The sequence below is a fragment of the Perissodus microlepis genome, chromosome 20 (genome assembly GCF_051167445.1).
Source record: "Perissodus microlepis isolate ML-2025 ecotype Zambia chromosome 20, ASM5116744v1, whole genome shotgun sequence".
Taxonomy (NCBI): Eukaryota; Metazoa; Chordata; class Actinopteri; order Cichliformes; family Cichlidae; genus Perissodus; species Perissodus microlepis.
The window spans coordinates 19,503,737-19,513,174 of record NC_140480.1 but is presented as its reverse complement, the minus strand read 5'-3'; the positions used below and the strand labels follow the sequence as shown (position 1 = coordinate 19,513,174).

The 9,438-nt window shown below is 42.6% G+C and overlaps 2 pseudogenes across 1 annotated transcript; one reads left to right on the top strand and one right to left on the bottom strand.

Moving 5' to 3' along the window:
• Positions 1-1,294: 1,294 nt before the first annotated feature.
• LOC146364419 (kinesin-like protein KIF1B) lies at positions 1,295-7,941 on the top strand (annotated as a pseudogene). Its single transcript, XR_014799065.1, has 10 exons — positions 1,295-1,814; positions 1,913-2,046; positions 2,147-2,208; positions 2,303-2,448; positions 2,630-2,892; positions 2,985-3,056; positions 3,158-3,279; positions 3,373-3,525; positions 3,752-3,944; positions 6,455-7,941. The product of XR_014799065.1 is annotated as a kinesin-like protein KIF1B (transcript).
• Positions 7,894-9,207, bottom strand: LOC146364418 (uncharacterized; annotated as a pseudogene).
• Positions 9,208-9,438: the final 231 nt, after the last annotated feature.

Below are 9,438 nucleotides of genomic sequence, written 5' to 3'. Positions count from 1 at the left end.
AGAGTCTTACCTCAGTAACAATGAGGCCAATGAGGCACCAGCAGAGCATATCTGGCTCTCAGTCTGTGGCTGATAGTGCCCCCTGCTGTTAGTAACAGGAACAGTGTAACCTTGTATAGAGCTCATAGTGATGGTCTTAAGATTGCTGCTGCAAGGCAGTCATTTGTATCCATGTGTGCTGTATATTCTGAGCATACGCAGTTATGTGAGCTCTCAGGTTTTATGTATCAGGACATAATTAAAAAAATCAGGTCCTTAGTAGGTCTTAATATGAGGTAAATGCAACCTCAGATGAACAACACATAACACATTATACCAGGTCATTATTTATTTAACACACACTGAGCCGAAATTCAGATGTTTAAAAAACTAAGTACATCCAAGACTATTTCCATAATTAGTTAAGAGGGTCTGTATTAGCCAAGTGCTAATCAAATGCAATAGATCATCAGTAAGTGTAACCACTACTGTCAGTTTGCTGGTGTGGCGTATTCAGGTAAGTGGTAACATACTGAGGAGGAGAGAAGCAGCTGTTGATACCCATGAATGTGGGAAGGCTTTGAAGTCCATCATTTTACAGCAAGAAAGATTATTTGCAAGTTAAAAAATTCAAAGACTGTTTCCAATCTTACCAAGAGTGGACGTCCCAGAAAATTCACCCCACACATCTGAGGCTCTACAGGCCACAGTTAGCATGCTAAATGTTGGAGTTCATGGCAGTGCAATTAGAAAAAGACTCAACAAATATGGCCTGTTTGGAAAGGCTTCCAGGAGAAACCATTTTCCCTCTAAATACAACATGGCAACATGGGTTAGGTTTGCAAAGTTGAAAAGCTAAGCCCTAATGCACAGCTTCAACATTGGTGAAAACCAAACACGGCATATCAGCACAAACATGTCATACCAACGGTTTTGCTCGGGTGATGATTATTTGGGCTTTTTTTGCTGCCAAAGAACCTGCAAAGTGTCCAGGTCACTGAGTGAGCCATGAAGTACTCTAGAGTCAAAGAGATCATCGTTGGGTCAGTGACTCCAGAGCGCAGCAGCAAAGCAACAACAGAGTGGTGCTGCAGTGGCTCAAAGTTGAGACTTCAACATGATTGAACATTAAGAAAGCTGTGAATAAATATCTGCAAACTTCAATGAACCGAAGAAACATTGTAAAGACAAATGGGCCAGAAATCCATCCACACTGCTGTGAAACACTAATAAAAAATTACCTCAAGTTTTTGCTGCTAAAGTTGGTTCCATCAGCTGCTGAATCACAGGTACTCACAGGTCACATGTACTTGGTTATAATCATTTGTGCATTTTGGGTTGTTTTAAATAAATAATGTGTTGTAATAATCTAGATCCAGATCCTTAAACTGCTTTTTCACGTGTCTGTAAATGAATTTCTTTCTTATCATTGTCCCGATTGGTGTCGGCTGACACTTGACACTGTGGCTCCTGATTTATCTGTTGTCAAGGTCTCACCTCAGTGTGATTCCTCACGTTTTGTCATGATTAAAGGATGAATGTGAACACCGCTTCAGTCACTGTGTTCACTTCCTGATATGTCAGAACTGTGCTCACGTCACTCACTTTTTTTTAACAGCATGACATACTGCTGTAAACAGAGACCCTGTAATGTTAGCACCAAGTACTTCATAAAAAATAATGCTGTCAAACTAACTTTTCCTCTGTCTGTCTTTTTCAGCACTTTCTATCGCTTTGAGGCAGTGTGGGACAGATCCCTGCACAACTCCCTCCTGCTCAACCGCGTCACTCCCTATGGAGAGAAGATCTACATGACCTTATCTGCGTATCTGGAGGTCAGCTGCTGCTCCGCCGTGTTGTACCTGTTTGTACGTGTTTTTAAGTCTCTTGATGTCATCGTGTCTAACACACACCCTTTATCTCCTCTCTGCAGCTGGACCATTGCATCCAGCCTGCCATTATCACCAAAGACATCTGCATGGTCTTTTACTCCCGAGACGCCAAGTTGTCCCCACCCCGTTCTCTCAAGAACCTCTTTGGGACTGGATACTCCAAAACTCCTGACTGGTAAATCTGGGCTGCTGCACTGTGGCCATCTCTGTTTCACAATCAAAGATATCTGCCCTGTTACAAAGTTTCCTTCTTCATAACTTCTGCTTCATTATAGCAACCGAGTGACTGGGATCTACGAGCTGAGCTTGTGTAAGATGTCTGACACTGGAAGCCCAGGTGAGCGGCCATGAAACATGTTTAAAGAACAGCAGCTGTTTTATCATAATTCTGCGGAGAGCTTCATCCTAATGAGGGCTCATGTCCTGAGCAGGGATGCAGAGGAGGAGGAGGAAGGTCTTGGACACATCAGTGGCTTACGAGCGTGGAGAGGAGAACCTGGCAGGCAGGAGGCCCAGAGGAGATAGCCTCATCCTAGAGCTCCAGTGGGAGCTAGAGAAGATGGAGCAGCTGCAGGAGGTGGGGCCTTAAAAGATTTCTAAAGAAATTAATCTCTGTTTAATATTGTAGAGGGAAAAAAGACTTTTCAACTCAAAGACCAAAGTGCTATTCTAAAAAGGGTTTTTTTAGAGTACAGACTTTACATGACTAACCCTCCCCTCTTCTCCCCACCTCACATTCGCCCCCATCTTTCGTCCAGGTGGATGAAAAGACCCGTCACCTTCTGGCGCTGAGAGAGAAGCTGGGAGAGGCGGCTCCCGTGGGAACAGCTCCCACCACCAAGTCCCTGAGTGAGTCTCTGTCCCCCAGCGTGAGCTCCGGCACTCTGTCCACGTCCACCTCCATCTCCTCGCAGATCTCCAGCACCACCTTTGAAAGCGCCATTGCGCCGAGCGAGAGCAGCGGCTACGATTCCGCCGACATTGAGAGCTGGTGGATCGTGAGAAGGAGCTGGCCACCAAGGTGAGAAAAACGTCGGCTTAGTGGGCGATCTTGTTGCTGCCTTCTTCCTTCTCTGCTCGGAGCTGATCGGTCTTGTTCCTGTTGTGTTGTAGTGCCTGCGCCTTCTGACACACACCTTCAATAGTGAATACAACCAGCTGGTGAACAGCATCAGTGACTGCAAGGTGAGACATAATACAAAGAAATAAAAACAACAGCCTTTCTGTGTCACATCAGGGAGTTGATATATTGACGCCTACCTCATCCTGCTGTTGTTTCACTTCAGCTTTCTCTCATCTCACCGATCGGACGTGATCCATCCGTGACGAGCTTCAGCAGTGCCACCCTCACCCCTTCCTCTACCTCCCCCTCTCTGTCGGACTCCCGCTGAGGCTCCATGGACCAGAAGTAAACATATTTTTAGGAACATTGACCTCGATGTGCAAACGGTTATTGACAGGTTATCTACTTGATTCTAACTTGGTGTGATTTGTGTTAAAGGACCCCTGAGAACAGCTCACGTGCCTCCAGTCCCTCCTGCTCAGACTATGAAAACTTCCCGATGGTTCCCACTCTGGAGACCTCCTACCTTGCGCGGGCTGCAAAGAACGAGTTCCTCAACTTGGTGCCTGATATTGAAGAAATGCGACCCACGTGAGTAATGCCATATTAACCCAAATACTGTCACTATGACATGTGTCTCACAGACCAAATGTAAGTCGACACTCATGTTCTCTAGTTCAAGCAGAAATGATGTGGATCGATTCGAATTCCTGAGCCTGGATGATTTCAGCTGGAAACAAACCAACTCTGCTTCTTCCTCAGAAAAACAAGCACTCTCTTAAAAAATAAATAAATGAATCAAATCTTTTCTTTTCAGATCTGTTGTGTCCAAGAAGGGTTTTCTAAGCTTCGTGGAGCCTCGCTCTAACTCAGGGGTGAAGCATTTTCTGGTTGTTCGCCGGCCCTACGTCTTCATCTACAACAGCGACCAGGACCCCGTGGAGCGAGGCGTCCTCAACCTCTCCACAGCACAGGTGGAATACAGCGAAGACCAGCAGGCCATGCTTAAGGTTTGTGGCAGGATAGACGTAAAACTCTCCCCACAGATCTAAGCTGGCGAGGCAGCGCGGCGGCCTGACGAAGAACTGAGCGGAGCGGTACGTGGGAAAACCACCGCTTCCATCCTTTCTGAAAAGCCTTTGAAAATACAGAAAATACCAAGTGTTAAAACTTATTAATCATTGTGATTCTTGACGGTTTTCTCTTGTAAGTAGACTTGTGGCTTAAGTCTCTTTTCATGCGACTCAAACGTTTAAGTTCCACAGAACTTTTGCCTCCCCGCTTCCCTCCAGCAACCCCGCTGCCAGCTCAGCTTTCCTCCTCTCTATTCCCTCCCCTCAGCTTTTTGTGTTTTCGTTTCGATGACAATGTTTGGGTCTAATTTTGTTCTGCTTGGTTGTCATTCCCAAACTCCCCTAACTAAGTAGCATGTTGTAGTAGTCTACTTGTGTGTGCACGACTCTTTAGAAACTTTCCGTTTGCCAATCATCTGTACAAAAAAAATGTCTCTATCAGTTTTATTTGTCTCCTGAAATGAGTTTCATTCTATTTTGGGGGTTTTTTGCTGTTGGTTTTTTATTAAATTAACATGCTTGCGTGATACCTGTAGCAGTCCTCAGGAGAAGACCAGGTTTGCTCAGTTTAGAACAAAAAACAAAAATGAACCAAATCAGCCAGCTTACATTTGAAACCATGAAGGAAAAATCTACAGATATCTCCAAGTGACGTGTTAGTTTACGCTCTGCTACCTAAACTATAGCTGCTAATAGATTTATAGGGTATTTTTCTTCTCGCAGTGAATTTGCATCAGGCTGAACCGTCTCTGAAACAAAAACTCAAAGTGGGAATGAACTTTGACAGGAGGGCCACGCCCGATTTCCTCTGTCATTCATGTCATACTTAGATCCTCCTCAATCTGTGTCCATACGCCGCCTCTAAACCCCCGATAGTGCCAGTGTCAGTTAGTGAGTCAGTAAAATATTCATGCATTTGTGTTAACATAAAAACTGCAGACTAACTAGAGACAAACAAGCGAGGATCGCCTCATATCTCAGCAGTTTAAAAAAAAAAGACTGATTGTTCCTGCAGGAGTAGATTTGGGCCCCTTTTTGCTTTTTCATCCCAAGGAATAAAAACAGGGTTACAAGGAGATGAGGAGGAGGACTAGGAGGATGAAAACGAACTAAGGAGAGAACTTGATTTGTACATGCAGTCTGTTCTGGGATCAGTGTGGTAGTTAACCCTCATTTAACACATCCCTCTCTGCTCCTCTAGCTCGCTCTATCTCACTGAGAATCAGAAAGCCTTGACATTTACTGCTATTAACTTTACACTCTTGTTGTAAAGACGCAAAGAAAACACGGTGAAAAGGTTAGAAGGACGTAAGGAAAAAGGAATGAAGGTGCAATGTTTCTTTAGTTTTTTTGCTTTGACGGCAGTGGTTAGCCAGCAAAGCTGCTTTTAAATGGCCCACAGGACAGATTACGATGTAATGACTCCCCTCGCTGTCACACCAGTGTCGGCTGAAATCTCTGAAGTGAAGTACTCGTGTTCAGCAGCATCACAGGGAACCATGTGTTCATTTTTCTCTTCTTATTCTTGAATCAAAACCTCATCTAACTCTCATTGTGTTCATATTTTTTATTTTAACATTGTTATTTTTTTTCTTATGCTTTTAATCATTCCACAGTGAAGGTTTCTATGAAATGTGACAGAGGGCATTTATTTCTTAATTTATTTAACCTTATTTTGCACATTAACACATATCTATAGCAAGGACAGAGACACAGACACATATGTTGAGTCCAGGATTGTATTTGAGCATCAGGAACAAATGATAAGAGCTCATATCAGGAGTACACCGGATAGATGTTTCTCAAAGGGTTTAATAGAATGAAAGAAGTTAAAGGGACTACATATTCAAAGGTCTTATTTCTGATACTACCCCATGAAAATATTTGCTCTGTGTGCCCGTGCTGCAGCTGCTACATTCGGCTCCGGATTCACTCTTTGGCGCCTACTCCTCTCGAGATGTGTTAATGCAGACAAGCATTGAAAAACTCTGATCAACCAACCAGCAGTCTGCCTGCTGTGTCGTATGAAATGCATGGAAGGAGAGGTACCAACTGTCTGTCACATTCAGATAAAAAATAAAGCTCTGACGTGACCTCGGATCAGCCAGCCTGACAGTCAGAGCAACAGAAACGTGCTGGATTGTGGATCTCTGAGCTGCACATCAAAGATGCACCTATGCACAGATCAAATCTCAAAAGTGCAATGTACCTCATATACATGTTGATGCGAAGCGCCGCCAGAGCAAACGTTTCCACTGCATTTGCAGAGGTGTTTTTATTTTGGATTGTGTATTTATTGTTTGCAATGTATATATGTTAGTTTACTGGGAAATGAAATGCTGCCAATTCCCAAAGCTGTGTTTCAGCTGCACTTCCTGTTGTAGACTTGTGATGCACACAGGCTCTGTTCCAGCACTCAGCATGTTCTTCCTTATTTTCTCCACCAGGGGGAGTTCCTAAACTATGACATCCTGATAGGAGTGAACCAGGGAGAGGGGCTGAAGTTTGTGGACGACAGTGAGGACAACGACGGCATCTCAGCTGCAGACTTTCGACTACACCATCTCCAACTTTGTTGACAACCTCTACGGATACCCAGAGGGTGAGGAACGCCACCTCTGTACACTGCCACTTTTTCAGTTATTCCATTTTACAGCCTCCTCTCACTTAACTGCGTTTTGCAGCATCATCAGGTTTTGTCTTATTAGGAGTCGCGTTTGTTAATTTGTTAGTTTTTTTTCTGTTTGCTGTATTCATTAAAATAAACGGATAATCGTCAAAATGACAAATGTGGACAATTATCAAAGCTTACATTACAATTCTGACAGCTTGAGTTCACATGAATTTTCAAAAGAATATAAAAACCTGTGAAAGTGCTTTAAGCGTTTAAAACATGCGAGTAAAGAATGGAATCAGTAAAATGTGAGCCCAGTGAAGTTACTGTGACTCAAACATAGAAAAATTAGATTTTTTTTTATTTCCCACACCTAATTAATTAGAGATTATTTTATTTAAAAGTATTTTATAGCATATAACACCTTTGAAAATATGCTTCGGTTCACATTTAACTCCAGAAAATCATCAATCAAAATATGGATATTACCTGACCACAGATTCGTGGTGATGTCACTGCTCTTTTAACTGTTTGGTGTCTTTGCTTTGTTTGGTGGTTGTAGAAATGGTTTATTTGAGCTTTGAGCTGAGATTCAGAGGTTTCTGTGGACACTGCTCATGTTGGCACTTATATTTCTGACCTTTTCTTATAACCGATTAAACATGATCTCCTCGCTTTTGCTCCCATTTTTGGTGGTGTGGGTGCAAATGATCAGTCATGACATTCTCATAATAAATAAGATACTGCAGATAATTATTTCTGCATTTGTGCGATTGGAGTGAATTGAAAATGTGTATGCAATGACACTGTTTTAAAGATTTAGCCTAAATAATTTTGGAGTGAATGAGCCTAAACATGATGACCTAACTAGTGATACCCTGTCACCTGTCACACACACACACACACACACACACACACACACACACACACACACACACACACACACCATTTATGAGGTTTCAAGAAGAAAATAAAAGACAGATCTGAATGTTTGAAAATGTTTTGGAAAAATTCTGTAAAGATGAGATGAAAAATACTCAAAGGATAAATTCAATTGGTTTATTTTTTAGATAAGTTGAAAAAAAAAGTTAAACAAGCAAGTAAATAAAGAAACAAGGTAAAATGAAGTAATAATGAAAAAAATTAAACAAGTAAATGAAGAAAAAAGGCAGAGGAGAGAAAACCCCAACAATCCCCTCTGAGCAAGCACTTGGCGACAGTGGGGAGGAAAAACTGCCTTTAAACGGGCAGAAACCTCCGGCAGAACCAGGCTCAGGAGGGGACAGTCAACTGCCAGGACTGGTTAGGGGGGTTAACAGAGGTGGAGCAAGACGAGGCTACATCAGGTGAGGAAGCAGTAGCGTCTCTCCTCCGGAACAAGTGGAACCATTTTTTCTTTTTTTTCATGCACTTTTCCACGAGCGCTTTTTTCTCCAGGATGAGATTTCTCAACTCATCGATTGTTTCTGTGTTTTGCTTTTCAAGTTTCTTACATCTTTGTTCCACCTCTTCTAATGTTGCTTGTTGTTCTTCAAGCTTGTCTTTGGGTTGTTTGGATGTTGCCTCTTGTATCAGCTTGTCCTTGTGCATGTCTGCATTTCTCTGTTGTACTTCTTTGTGCTTGTCTTCTAACTGCTCATTTCTTTTCTGGATTTCTTGGAGCGTGAGCTGCAGGTCTTCATGTATTTTGTCTTGTTGTTGTTTTTGTGCCTGCATTTGAGTGTTTTCACGCTTCAAGTTATTGAATTCCACCAAAATCCCCTTAACGAGCTCGGAGTTGTTTCTCGCATTTTGCTCGATCCTTTTCTGCATCTGTGAGCACCGTTTCTCCAGTTTGTCCTTTTCTTCTTCCACTTTAGTTGCTTTGTCCTCCAGCTGATTACACAACTCTTGCAGTTTTAGATTTTTAGACTCAAAGTCCTAGACAATATGTTTTCCTTCTTTCAGTCTTTCTTGTTGTTGCTCTTTCTGTTGAAGAAGGTCTTTATTTTGGCGCAGTGTTTCATCCAGGCTTTCTTTCAGCATTCGGTATTTTTCCTGCATGCTCTTCAGTTCGTGCTGCATGTCTCTTTGCTTTTTGTCATGCTCTTCCTTCTGTTGGAGGATTTCTTTCTTTTCTTCCACAGCTTCATGGAGCTGTCTTTGGAGGAGCCGATTCCTTCGGTCCATGTATTGGAGATCCCATTGTATCTTATCAGTCATCGTTTTCTTGTCTTGGAGATGGTTGGTCATTTGTTTTAGTTCTGCACTCTTTTGCCTGTTTTTTTTAATGAGGTGCACAATCTGCTCTCGGGTCTGAGCAAACTTGATTCCCCAGCCCTCATTAATAATTTTTATGTCTGGCTGGCGCTGTTGTCTGTCTTCCAGCTCTTTATTTTGGGCTTCTATTCGTCTACACTTGTCCTCCAGTTGAAGTTTCTCTTCTTCAATTTGTTGCATTTTTTTCTGGAGATGGTAGTTTTCCTTCCTACTCTCCTCTAATGCCCTTTGGAAGGATGAGACGCCATTTGGGGAAATTGGCCGGCCACGCCAGGAAGGAGAGGTGGCGTAATCTTTTTGAATTGGTTGTTTTTTTCTTGGAAACATGTTGGAGTTTCTATACGATGACTTTGAAAAGCTTTCCAAATGCTTCTGTGGTGAACGTTTGTAGGCTGCAAACACAGATGCTGCTAAAACGAACTAAAACTTGCTGTTTCTCACCCCTACTTAAGGAAAAACATCAAAGGACTTAAGATTCTTAAGATCTCCCTATGGCATCATCACTCCCTAAGCCAATGAGATTGTCACAAGACATTTTGGAATGGGGTATTTTTTTTT